General features: G+C 42.1%; 1 long non-coding RNA gene across 4 annotated transcripts; it reads left to right on the forward strand.

The window, feature by feature from the left end:
- The first annotated feature begins 8,138 nt into the window (after positions 1 to 8,138).
- Positions 8,139 to 13,686, forward strand: LOC123061146 (uncharacterized). Of its 4 annotated transcripts, none has more exons than XR_006428559.1 (6): positions 8,139 to 8,613; positions 10,858 to 10,901; positions 11,029 to 11,172; positions 11,841 to 11,924; positions 12,210 to 12,720; positions 13,259 to 13,686. It is a non-coding gene; the product is annotated as an uncharacterized lncRNA (long non-coding RNA). The 4 variants fall into 4 exon arrangements; XR_006428560.1 differs by having other exon boundaries at positions 12,210 to 12,308; XR_006428558.1 differs by having other exon boundaries at positions 12,210 to 12,260.
- The last annotated feature ends 850 nt before the right edge of the window (positions 13,687 to 14,536 follow it).

Here is a 14,536-nt window from a genome sequence, read left to right on the forward strand (position 1 = left end):
ACGATAGCCACCGCGAGCCTCAATACTCATCGGACCGCACACATCAGTATGTATGATTTCCAATAAGTCGGTTGCTCGCTCCATTGTTCCTGAGAACGGAGTCTTGGTCATTTTACCCATAAGGCATGGTTCGCACGTGTCAAATGATTCATAATCAAGAGACTCTAAAAGTCCATCAGCATGGAGCTTCTTCATGCGTTTAACACCTATGTGACCAAGGCGGCAGTGCCACAAGTATGTGGGACTATCATTATCAACCTTACTTCTTTTGGTACTCACATTATGAATATGTGTAGCATCACGTTCGAGATTCATAAGGAATAAACCATTCACCATAGGAGCATGACCATAAAACATATCTCTCATAAAAATGGAACAACCATTATTCTCAGATTTAAAAGAGTAGCCATCTCGAATTAAACGAGATCCCGATACAATGTTCATGCTCAAAGCTGGCACTAAATAACAATTATTAAGGTTTAAAACTAATCCCGAAGGGAGATGCAGAGGTAGCGTGCCGACGGCGATCACATTGACCTTGGAACCATTCCCGACGCGCATCGTCACCTCGTCCTTTGCCAGTTTCCGCTTATTCCGCAGCCCCTGCTTTGAGTTACAAATGTGAGCAACTGCACCGGTATCAAATACCCAGGAGCTACTACGGGCACTAGTAAGGTACACATCAATTACATGTATATCACATATACCTTTTGTTTTGCCGGCCTTCTTATCCGCTAAGTACTTAGGGCAGTTCCGCTTCCAGTGACCGCTTCCCTTGCAATAAAAGCACTCAGTCTCGGGCTTGGGTCCATTCTTTGGCTTCTTCCCAGCAGCTTGCTTGCCGGGCGCGGCAACCTCCTTGCCGTCCTTCTTGAAATTCTTTTTACCCTTGCCTTTCTTGAACTTAGTGGTTTTATTGACCATCAACACTTGATGTTCCTTTCTGACTTCTACCTCTGCTGATTTTAGCATAGCAAATACTTCAGGAATGGTCTTTTCCATCCCCTGCATATTGAAGTTCATCACAAAGCTCTTGTAGCTTGGTGGAAGCGACTGGAGGATTCTGTCAATGACCGCATCATCCGGGAGATTAACTCCCAGCTGAGTCAAGGGGTTATGCAACCCAGACATAGTGAGTATGTGCTCACTGACAGAACTGTTTTCCTCCATCTTACAGCTAAAGAATTTGTCGGAGACTTCATATCTCTCGACCCGGGCATGAGCTTGGAAAACCATTTTCAGCTCTTCGAACATCTCATATGCTCCATGTCTCTCAAAACGCTTTTGGAGCCCCGGCTCTAGGCTGTAAAGCATGCCGCACTGAACGAGGGAGTAGTCATCGAAACGTGCCTGCCAAGCGTTCATAACATCTTGTTCTGCAGGGAGAACGGGTGCGTCACCAAGCGGTGCTTGTAGGACGTAATCTTTCTTGGCAGCTATGAGGATGATCCTCAGGTTCCGGACCCAGTCCGTATAGTTGCTGCCATCGTCTTTCAGCTTAGTTTTCTCTAGGAACGCGTTGAAGTTGAGGACTACGTTGGCCATTTGATCTACAAGACATATTGCAAAGATTTTAGACTAAGTTCATGATAATTAAGTTCAACTAATCAAATTATTAGTGAACTCCCACTTAGATTAGACATCCCTCTGGTCATCTAAGTATTACATGATCCGAGTTAAACTAGACCGTGTCCGATCATCACGTGAGACGGACTAGTCAACATCGGTGAACATCTTCATGTTGATCGTATCTTCTATACGACTCATGCTCGACCTTTCGGTCTTCTGTGTTCCGAGGCCATGTCTGTACATGCTAGGCTCGTCAAGTCAACCTAAGTGTTTGCATGTGTAAATCTGTCTTACACCCGTTGTATGTGAACGTCTGAATAAAACACCCGATCATCACGTGGTGTTTTGAAACAGCGAACTGTCGCAACGGTGCACAGTTAGGGGGAACACTTCTTGAAATTATTGTGAGGGATCATCTTATTTACTACCGTCGTTCTAAGTAAACAAGATGCAAAACATGATAAACATCACATGCAATCAAATAATAAACGTGACATGATATGGCCAATATCACATAGCTCCTTTGATCTCCATCTTGGGGCTCCATGATCATCTTGTCACTGGCTTGACACCATGATCTCCATCATCATGATCTCCATCATCGTGTCTCCATGAAGTTGCTCGCCAACTATTACTTCTACTACTATGGCTAACGCGTTTAGCAATAAAGTAAAGTAATTTACATGGCGTTTCTTGATGACACGCAGGTCATATAAAAGAATAAAGACAACTCCTATGGCTCCTGCCGGTTGTCATACTCATCGACATGCAAGTCGTGAATCCTATTACAATAGCATGAACATCTCATACATCACATATAGATCATTCATCATTCATCACAACTTTGGCCATATCATATCACAAACCACTTGCTGCAAAAACAAGTTAGACGTCCTCTAATTGTTGTTGCAAGTTTTACGTGGCTGAATTAGGGTTCTAGCAAGAACGTTTTCTTACCTACGTTAAAGCCACAACGTGATTTGTCAACTTCTATTTACCCTTCATAAGGACCCTGTTCATCGATTCCGCTCCAACTAAAGTAGGAGAGACAGACACCCGCCAGCCACCTTATGCAACTAGTGCATGTTAGTCGGTGGAACCGGTCTCACGTAAGCGTACGTGTAAGGTTGGTCCGGGCCGCTTCATCCCACAATACCGCTGAAGCAAGAAAGGACTAGTAACGGCAAGAAAGTTGACAAATCTACGCCCACAACAAATTGTGTTCTACTCGCGCAAGAAGAACTACGCATAGACCTAGCTCATGATGCCACTGTTGGGGAACGTTGCAGAAAACAAAAATTTTCCTACTCGTTTCACCAAGATCATCTAGGAGTTCATCTAGCAACGAGTGATTAGATGCATCTACATACCTTTGTAGATCGCGAGCGGAAGCGTTCAAAAGAACGGTGATGATGTAGTCGTACTCGACGTGATCCAAATCACCGATGACCAGCGCCGAACGGACGGCACCTCCGCGTTCAACACACGTACGGAACAGCCACGTCTCCTCCTTCTTGATCCAGCAAGGGAGGGAGGAGAGGTTGAGGGAGATGGCACCAGCAGCAGCACGACGGCGTGGTGTTGATGGAGCTGCAGTACTCCGGCAGAGCTTCGCTAAGCACTATGGAGGTTGAGGAGGTGTTGGGGAGGGAGAAGGAGGCAACCAAAGGCCGAGGCGTTCAGGTATGAAGTCCCTCCTCTCCCCCACTATATATAGGGGTGCCAAAGGGGGGGTGGCCGGCCCTAGGAGATCCAATCTCCTAGGGGGTGCGGCGGCCTAGGGGGGTTTTCCTCCCCCCCAAGGCACCTAGGAGGTGCCTTACCCTCCTAGGACTCTTCCCCTTCTAAACCCTAGGCGCATGGGCCTATGTGGGGCTGGTGCCCTTGGCCCATTAGGCCAAGGCGCACCCCCTTACAGCCCATGTGGCCCCCCGGGACAGGTGGACCCACCCGGTGGACCCCCGGGACCCTTCCGGTGGTCCCGGTACAATACTGATAACCCCGAAACTTGTCCCGATGCCCGAAACAGGACTTCCCATATATAAATCTTTACCTCCGAACCATTCCGGAACTCCTCGTGACGTCCGGGATCTCATCCGGGACTCCGAACAACATTCGGGTTACTGCATATACATATCCCTACAACCCTAGCGTAACTGAACCTTAAGTGTGTAGACCCTACGGGTTCGAGAGACAAGCAGACATGACCGAGACGACTCTCCGGTCAATAACCAACAGCGGGATCTGGATACCCATGTTGGCTCCCACATGCTCCACGATGATCTCATCGGATGAACCACGATGTCGAGGATTCAATCAACCCCGTACGCTATTCCCTTTGTCTATCGATATGTTACTTGCCCGAGATTCGATCGTCGGTATCCCAATACCTCGTTCAATCTCGTTACCGGCAAGTCACTTTACTCGTACCGTAATGCATGATCCCGTGACCAGACACTTGGTCACTCTGAGCTCATTATGATGATGCATTACCGAGTGGGCCCAGTGATACCTCTCCGTCATACGGAGTGATAAATCCCAGTCTTGATCCATGTCACCCAACAGACACTTTCGGAGATACCCGTAGTCTACCTTTATAGTCACCCAGTTACGTTGTGACGTTTGGCATACCCAAAGCACTCCTACGGTATCCGGGAGTTACACGATCTCATGGTCTAAGGAAAAGATACTTGACATTAGAAAACTCTAGCAAACGAACTATACGATCTTGTGCTATGTTTAGAATTGGGTCTTGTCCATCACATCATTCTCCTAATGATGTGATCTCGTTATCAATGACATCCAGTGTCCATAGTCAGGAAATCATGACTATCTGTTGATCAACGAGCTAGTCAACTAGAGGCTCACTAGGGACATGTTGATGTCTGTTATTCACACATGTATTACGATTTCCAGATAACACAATTATAGCATGAATAAAGACAATTATCATGAACAAGGAAATATAATAATAATGCTTTTATTATTGCCTCTAGGGCATATTTCCAACACCCATCACAGTAGTAGGTTGGTCTTGAGCTTCATTCAGATCAACATGATTAGCCTGGCCACGACCATAATGCATGGCATTGTTGTTGCAGGGCCGGTTGTTACGGCCAGTAGAAGGCAGAGCCAGCTGGTTCTGATTCTCAGGGTTTCTGGAACGGTGACCTAGAAGGTTACACTTGAAGCATAGTCCATCATTGGGGTTGGGAGCAGGAGCTTGGGGTGGTGCAGTTTGAAGAAGCTGCTCGCCGGTGGTGGAGGCAGACGTGGTGTAGCATAAGACTGTCTTGGTGCATGTGCCATATGACGGTACATGCTATGGGGGATCCATACCCGACTATTATGCACTGACGGGCCCGAAGATGAGCCAGCGTCACGGTTGCGCCTAAGAGATCCCTAATGTTCCTGAAGACCAGTCTCAACCTGGATAGCCTTGTTCACCAAGGTGGCGAAGTCGGCAAAGTCATGAACGAGCAGTCCTAGCTTGATATCAGGGTGAAGTCCGTCATGATCTGCGAGCATCAGTAGCAATGTCTTCTTCGGAATAGTGGGACAAGTCTAGTAATTCCCGCTGATAAGCATCAACCGACTTGTTGCCTTGGGTGAGGTTACTGAACTCGTGCTTCTTCCTATCCATGATTTCCCAAGGAAAGAAGCAGGCACGGAAAGTGGCTTGGAAATCCGTCCAAGTGATGACCATTCCAACAGGTATGGTACGCGTGTGGTTGTCCCACCATTGAGCAGCGGGACCCTTCAGAAAGAATGATGCAAAGGTGACATAGCTAGCAGGGGCCACACTAGCAGACCCCATTTCATACATGATGTCATGGAGCCAGTTATCAGCATCAAGGGGCTGAGTTGAATAGCGGTAAATAGTTGGGCTCAGGTACATGAAATCCTGCAGAGTTATTGGGGCTGGCTGTTGATTCATGTTGGGGCGAGGAAACTGAGCCATCATTCCTTCCATGAACTGGCGATTAAGCTCAAACTGCTGCATCATTCCGACCCTGAATTCGGGCGGTGGTGGAGCGTTGCCACCACGGCCATGACCAGTGGGTCTAACCATCCCGCTAACATGTAACAGGGGTAGTTCAGCATCGAGCATTTGTAAAGACAAAGGATCATTCATGATGAAACATGCATAATAAAAGAGATATGATGGATACCACATAGTAGTCAAGACGACACTGTGTGTACTATTCAAAATACTATTATAAGGAATAACTATGGCTGATCCAACTTTGGGGTGAATGTGGTCACGAGATCCTAATGTTTGAGTTAGTAAATTCGTTTAACCCGAATGGAAGAGAGATCAGAATCCTAGAGAATAGACGAGGAGGAAAAGATCCTAAAACCACCCAATGGCAACATGGGCCCGTAAGACACAAAACCATGTTAGTAAAAGTTTTGTAGTGACTAGACTCGACTTCGGCCAAGGAGTTGGAAGGGGGGCTACCTACAGGCAGCCGGCTCTGATACCAACTTGTGACGCCCCCGATTCAATCGTACACTAATCAAACACGCAAATGTGAACGATCAAGATCAGGGACTCACGGGAAGATATCACAACATAACTCTAGACACAAAGTGAAATAATACAAGCTTTATATTACAAGTCAGGGGCCTCGAGGGCTCGAATACATAAGCTCGAATACACAAGAGTCAATGGAAGCAACAATATCTGAGTACATACATAAGTTAACAAGTTTGCCTTAAGAAGGCTAGCTGAACATGATCGAAAAGGCAAGGCCTCCTGCCTGGGAGCCTCCTAACTACTCCTCGTCGGTGGAGGCCATCATGTAGTAGTAGGCACCCTCGGGGTAGTAGTAGTCGTCAGTGGCATCATCTGGCTCCTGGGATCCGTCATTTGGTCGCGACAATCGGGTATGGGTGAAAAAGAGGTAGCAAAGCAACCATGAGTACTCATACAAAGTATTTGCAAGACTTACATCAGATCTAGACTAAGTATGCATCTGTATCAAAGGAATGGGTTGTATTTGTGGACTGAACTGTAGAATGCTAGAAGAGAAGGGGAAGGCCTAGCCTATCGAAAACTAGCATCTTCAAGAATCGTGCGGCATCAGAAGAGATAAGAGTAGTATTACGTTATTAGCATGTATGTTGTAACATCGCCCAGAGATCACTTCCTTGACTCCTTGCAAGAAAACAATCCCGGAGCCATCATTTCCATTACATGCCTCAGCAACAATCTCTAGTTGTATCGACCGGGATACAATTCCGAGCGTCTGTTACCGTGGACACGGCTATTTGAATAAATAGAACTAGCGGGTGCACCCGCGCATTTGCGCGGTATGTTTTATATTTGGGGCAGTTGATGTCTTCTGTTTGAATTTATGAATTTGAACATGTAGTGTACATAATTTTATAATATTTTTTAGAGCCTCACTATTCATATGTAGTTTCCAATTTCTCTATCTACTCCTATTTTAGTTTGGCCTGACATTTTGTTCTTATTTTTATCGCATTAAATGACATTCATTTTGAATTGTTTATAGTACATTGAGAAATGCTAAAAGTTGTTTATTTTCCAACATGAATTTTGGCATGTAATTTATATATATTCCTATCATTCAAAAATGTTTGTTGATTCGTACTAATCTTGCTGATTATCTAATGGTGAAAAATATAAAGATTTGTATCATATCTGATCCTTTGAATAACAATGGATAAGTTTCATCTATTTTCTGGGGGAAGTATAAGTTCCATCTTTTTAAGAGCATTTTTCACCAGCACATTCATGGTTTTTAATGTTTGCATCTGTGTATACCGAGAAGTAATATATATATATATATATATATATATATATATATATATATATATATATTATGTATATAGTGTTGCTATTCATCACCTAGGGTGCAGAATAAGTTATTCTTCACCCAAGGTAATCTTACGGTCGCTTCATAAACAAATTACGTTTGGATTACAAATAGTTACATTCATATTGATTCACTACATAAAATTTGGTATAAGAAAACAAAAAAAATAGGTTATAAGACCATAAATATCGCATTTTTATGTATGTTTTTACGTTCATAACTTTACATAACATAAAATATTTTTTACGGCGAGTATATATTTTCTTACGTTCTCTTTTTACGTATGAAATAAGACAAAATTTAAGAAACCTAAAAATACGATGCATTGACGTCAAAATAGAGAGGGGGTGAAGAATAACTATTCCTCACCCAGGGTGACGAATAGCACGACCCTATATATATATATATATATATATATATATATATATATATATATATATATATATATATATATATATATATATATATATATATATATATATATATATATATATATATATATATATATATATATATATATATATATATATATATATATATATATATACCCAATCTTGCATAGCCGATGTATGATGTGTCCCCGCAAAAAGAAAAGATGTATTATGTGTCATGCCTAACATACTTTTCTGCAAGCCCATTAGAGTGAAGATGATTACCACTCCGTATAAAAAAATTTCTAAGTAAAACAGCCGGTAGTCCCAGTCCCAGTCATTTACACAGAACTCTCAGCCCTAAAAGATATCTACATAGAACTCTCTCTCCTTTCCCTCTCAGTAAAAAAAAGAACTCTCCTCCCATACGATCCCCACCAGGCACCTCATACACATCCGCCATTTCTTCCAATTTGCCGCCGGCGAAGGACAATGTCGATGTGCCCCATTAGGAAACTAATCCTCATGCTATCCCAGATCCGCATGTCGCTTCTTTTCTCCTGATTTTTCTTCCTTGGTGGTGGCACATGTGGCTGGGTGAGCGTGTGGATCTCGGCGAACTCGTCGACCCTGGCAACGCGGTCACGGAGATGTCCAGTGAGAACGCGGGTTGTGCTACTCAAAGTTGTCGTAGCCAGAGTTTTTGGATGTTGGAGCTGCGAAGGCATTGAGGGAGTTCGCGGATGAAGAAATATATGCAAGACGTGAGTATCTTCTGCGAGTCGATGTTAGTTGTTGCCCTCCTGCTGTCCAGACTTCTACCAAATGTAAGTGTTATTTGAACCATATAAGTTTTTTTAAGTTGAATGATATAGAAATTAGAATAAGATTTTATCTTCCCGTTACTAAACAACTTTTCGTGCGAAATCAGAAATTATACCAAAAATTTCTGTGTGGAGAAGTGCACTTATACTTGTTCTCTGAATTCTGTAGTAGAGAACACAGTAAAGCAAACATATGGATCTGCTGGAATTAAGTCTAACTGAACCTAGCAACAGACCCTTGCATTTAATTATTGATTGACAGTAAAACAAAGGAATTTTAGATGCACTTTTACCGATCTAGGTAACAGAAGCATCAACTTAATGTGAGACATGCATGCGTCTAGCTGCAGGTTAAGTTTTCAAGTTCAGCGATTTAGGTGCGGCTAGTTTTGTTGTTGGCTTCTTGCGTCTTAATTACCATGTAGAGGCACTGCTATATGGTGAACATACACAATGTTATATGGTGCACACACAAATGTAAGGCGTCTGAATTAGCTACACATATAGTTTCTTATCTTGATTATGGAATCTTGTCGGCTAATATGGTTTCTGAGAATCATGTTTATTAGAGTGGTTATTATTCAAAAAAACTTCAGCCCATGCAGAAAGGAAGCTGCATGTACACACTTGTTAACATCTGTATGCATGAAAGCAGTGTATGGAAAAAATAATATGCATTGCCATGTTCTTACTAAGGTCATGATTTACCTCTTCCACATCTCATCTCTTAGTGTCTGGCTATGTTTTTATATTGTTTTGAAAAATTGCCGCCATGAGATCAAGTCTAAACATTGTTCAGTCTCGCCTTATCATCTCGGTTCCTTCGCCTAAACATGTTTTAATTGCATTCCTTGATTACGACAATACAGTTGCAATCATGCTTATCTTTTGGTTATTAATTAGTATGTAACTTGCTCATCTAAGAAAATGTAACTACTCATTGAAAATTGCTAAATTATCCTCTTATTTTAATTTACTGGATTCTTTTTTATGGACTTCATATAGAATACCTTTGATTCTTTTCCAAACATTTTTTATTACAAAATTAATTTTAAAATCAATTTTTGGGTGTTCACCAGATACAATGTTTTCTTAACTCATCTAATGCAGATCCTGTACGAATCTATGGATTTGATATTTCAATTAGTTGGACGCTCATCGCTTCTGTATTCAATGCGCGGTAGGTTGATAAGTGTATGGGATATTTTGATGTGTTAGCTATAGTATTATAGGTGTCTATTTTCTTATTTGTCATGCAAGTATGGAGATAAGCATGCATACATGTATGCTAGCTTTCCTGTTTGCATGTGTGCATGTGGGAGTTGCAAATTAGTGTTGATTTTTTTGCAAAAATAAGATTTGCATTCAATTAGAATCCTAGATAGACAGGGACACATCTCTTCCATGTACGGCATACATGTTCGGGGAAGACTCATATATATTTTCATTATTATCTGATAAGGCGTTTTTTATTTGGTATAGACCTTCTTGTGTTTTTTCTGCCATGTATGTGCTTTTTATTCCCGATAACAGACCTCTTGTAGTTTGCTCTTTCTAGTTGGTTTCCTTTTCTAAATAATGTCTTTGTATGCGTGTTGGACTCCCCTATACGTGTGTTATCTCACGGAAGTTGGTGTGCCTTTTCTTTTTGAGTTGAAGTTGGTGTGCTTTTTCTAACTAAAATGTGTACGTATGCATGTTGGACTTCCCTGTACATCCTCTCTAGGGAAAAAAAGAGAAGTCCTTGTAGATGTGTCAATGATCTATTGTGTACGCGCTCTATGTCTTACGTAACCTTTTCATCTTTAAAGCTCATCCGCTATAATAAGAATCAATGAAGTATATATTTTTAAATTAATATGTACCGATTGATTGTCGTCATACAGAAAGGAAGCTACATGTACATACTTGTTAACATTTGTATGCATGAAAGCAGTGTATGGCAATAATAATATGCATTGTCATGTTCTTACTAAGGTCATGATTTACAAAGAGATCTTCTAAAATTAGAAGATCTCTTTGTATACTATATATATTCTTTGCGCTATCTTCGCTTGGGCACTCTATGTTGTCAATCAACACCCTTAATCCTTCTGTGTATGTGACTCTTGATAATGCCACATATAGTTGCCCATGGCAGATGACTTGCTTAGGCAAATATAGGCCCACCTTCTTTAGGGATTGACATTGGCTTTTATTTATAGTCATTGCAAAATAAACTGATAGAGGATATTGCCTTCTTTTCAGCACGAAGGGCCACTTCAAGTCGCTTGGTGACATAATGATTTCAGGTATGTATATCTTGTCACTGACGTGTGTTCCTGTGATTATTTGTGCCTCAATGTACCTTTTGCCCAGCTGTGTGATAGTCATTCTTGTGCCATTGCATAAACTTGCCGCTTGATTGATGTTCCGTAGGAGCATCACCTGCAAGCCTACCTTCAGTTTTAGCTCGTGGATTGGAATTCCTGGGAAGGTCATGTTGTTGAGGAACTCTACTAGACACATATTCTCCATTGTGTTGTAATTCATTGTTGCCTTGCATACAGTGTCCAAGTATAGGTATGTCATCTCTTCACCTTGTATTTGGCTCATTATGTAGTAATTTATCTTCTCTCAACTATTTCATTCCTTGGACAAAGTATTGCTCTTTCTTCGACAAATTCACTGTTACGATAGTTTTGCTGCAAGTTTGGGTACGTGATTTTTACTATCTCTTCTTTGGGGTCTTCTCCTTTAAGTAGAAGTAGGCCTTTAGGTATTCTTACCCAATCATCTGCTTCATCATTTTTTTATCGCAATTTGATCCATTCTACAAATTCGGCCACATTTTGCTTTTGTATTGGATCTTCTGACAAACTTTAGCCGCATGTTTTCAGTTAGAAAAATATTTAAAAGTACTTCCGTAGGTATGACCTTTGACCGAGGCATTTACTATCTGCTCTTTGTTATCACTTGAAGTATTTTTCTGAAGTCGCCTTCTAGCACAACTGTCATGTCACCAAATGGCCTTTCGTCACTATTTTGGTTTGTGAACCTTAGAATATCCCTAAGGCTTTTTTCTAGTGCATCGAAGCAGTGTTTGTCATAGGAGCCTCGTCCCATAATATCACCGAGGTTTTCTTTACCAGTTCAGCCAAATGTGATCCTTGTTTTATTTCACATGTTGATTCTTCCGTGGTATTTATTGGAATGTGGAATCTTGAGTGCGCTGTTCTTCCACCTTATAGGAGCAAAGCTGCAATGCCAGATGATACTACCGAAATCACTTTCTTTCCTTCTGATCGTAGCTTCGTTGTAATTGCTTTCCATAGGTAAGTTTTTCCTGTGCCACCATAGCCTTCTACAAATATCTGTTTTCCAAGTCCTTTCTCAGCTGATTCTATTATTGCATCAAAGGTCATTTTCTAGCCGTGGTTGACATTGCTTATTATGGTTTCGTGCTCATTCTTTAGTGCCTCCATGTCGTAGATAAGTTCTTCGTTTATCATTCTGTTCCCAAGTTGTTCAAGTTCTATAGCATTTCGTAGTTCTATGTCTGGATAGTCCTTTAGTGTTTTTCTTGCTTGCCTCATTAGTTTCTCTATCTCCACTTGCAGGGTGTCCATAGTAGATTCTCCCAATAGCGAAGCCCCTTTTCCGCTCCTCAGGTTTTGGTTTCGCTTTTCCATACAAATTTTGATGGTAATTCTGCATAGGTTAATTCTTTTCCCGCCTCATGTATTTTGTTTGCCTCCATCCACTCAGTGAGCTTAGTACTCGTGGATCCTGGCCTTCTTACTATCTTCTCTATGTCAGTCGAGTCCGGAAAAATAAGTTCTTGCTCATTTTTAATGTGGAATGGTAGTCTCTCGACTGGTGGATCATGATGGTGTATATCAAACAGGAATGTTTGCCAGCATGCTTCAGTTGTTGATATGTATCTCATCTCTAGGTATTTCTTGATGTCATCATAGTCATTTGCCGCATCTCTTCCCTTTAGCAAGGTTGTTACCTGGTCGTCATCTTTATGGATGTTCTTAAATAGGTTGGTACTTGATTGACCTTGGCCTGTGGCACCACTTGACATTTATGTGAGCTTGGAATTGGCCAAAAGGTTTCGGTTGTAGGGTATGACAAATCTATCGTTGAGCATTGCTCCTCCCTTTTTGATCTTCCTTCCATTGTCTCGCCTTCTATATACTGGAAAGCCATCCTCATCGTTTGTGGTATCGACATTGTATCCTTTTGGGAAGTGCTTAGTGCGTCTGTTGTCAATCATGCATGATGATTTTGTATTTGACACTCTGCAAGGCCCGTGCATCATGAAATTTTCCACAGTTTCATATCCGTCCGGATCGTCATCTTTGTCTGGGATCTCCGCATCGATTATTTGGTCGATTTGTGATGTTACTTTGCACGTGTATCATATGTAGGCTAATAAGCTCATCGGTGGTAGGATTGAATGAATCCCATATTCACATTTGTTTTACTTGAATGTTCCAGTGATGTCCCCTTGTATTTAAGTCGCTCAACTTGTTACATGCCATAGTGTTTTGCCTTGAATATTAATAGGGAACAATTTTTCAATTGATAAAATATTTATAAAGATTATATCTAGAGAAAATAAGACTGTTAATAACAATTACTAAATTATCTGATGATTCAGGCCAAAAGTGCTTTGGCGTCCCTTCGTCCGATGTCGATTGGAGTAGCTGGGCGTGGCTTCGTCATGCGTTGAGCGTGCTTTGGCGTGACTTCATCAGACGTCAAGTGAAGCGGCTGGAGGTGGCTGAGGTGGCTTTTCGTGTCGACGTCGAGTTGCCTAGTCGCGTGTGACGTCTTTGCTGACTTCTAATTCTTTGGGTGTGTGCTTCTGCGGCCGGCTGTACTCATTTATATATGGGTGGAGGTGTGTGGGTTCAGGTGGTTGTGACCGTGGAGAAAGCAGATCGGTCTTTTTTCGTGTCATGGTTCCTGTTTTCTCATGTGAGGTCTGGTTAGGTCCAATCATTGTCCTTATTTGTTTAGCTTTCCTATTATTTTTGATTCCTTGACCCATTGATTGAAATATATTTTTTCTGTTTCTGCGGGCTAGTTGACGTTCGGATGGAACCTATGTGCATTGTTTGTACGTGGCATGTTTTACTACTTGTACATGTACACATATTTTTACGTAACATTTCCATATTTTAATCTCAGCCGTTAAAAGATAAAATAAATGATCAAAATAATTTAATCTATGTGGACGCACGTAATGGTTTGTTTTACTTCTGTTTTAAGTATATAATAGATACTTCCATGCAAGGGTGCACAAACTTACCGAACATGCTCAATCAACTCTGGCCGGACACACCATCAGGTCATGTCCGCCCTCGGCTGATCAACACACCGCAGTCCTACCTAGGCTCAACAGATAGGCCAGCGCGCCGGTCTACATCCTAAGCACGCAGGGGTCTTGGGCCCATCGCCCTTTGCTCTTCGGCACATTAAGTAGGCGGCCGGTGATCAGACCTAGCTGCCCCCTTAAAAGGCAGGTGCTTACGCAGTCCAACCGACGCATGCCGCTCCATTGCTGACGTCCGAAGAGCTTTCGGCTAATACATATGATGTAGAGTGCCCATTCTTATTCCTGCGTGCTGGTCAGTGCGAAATGGCCAGAGGCCTATTCGAATCAAATATCCAAATCATTAGTGACTTGGTAGCGCACGGTAATGATCAATGATCCATGATATGTGGTCCTGTCGCCCTGTCTCACGGACTTACGACAAGGGCTAAGAATGCCCAGCCGCGCTGTGTGGAAAACTTGTGGGTATCCTCTAGATCAACCCGACTTCACATCACTCGTTGGTACCTCTCGGGGCCGACCTGATGTCATCATGGTTCTGTGGTAAGTCAAAGTAACTGTGTGTCTGAAACAATAAGGGGGAAACCTAAGGAATCACCC

Source organism: Triticum aestivum, chromosome 3A, assembly GCF_018294505.1.
Source record: "Triticum aestivum cultivar Chinese Spring chromosome 3A, IWGSC CS RefSeq v2.1, whole genome shotgun sequence".
Lineage (NCBI taxonomy): Eukaryota > Viridiplantae > Streptophyta > Magnoliopsida > Poales > Poaceae > Triticum > Triticum aestivum.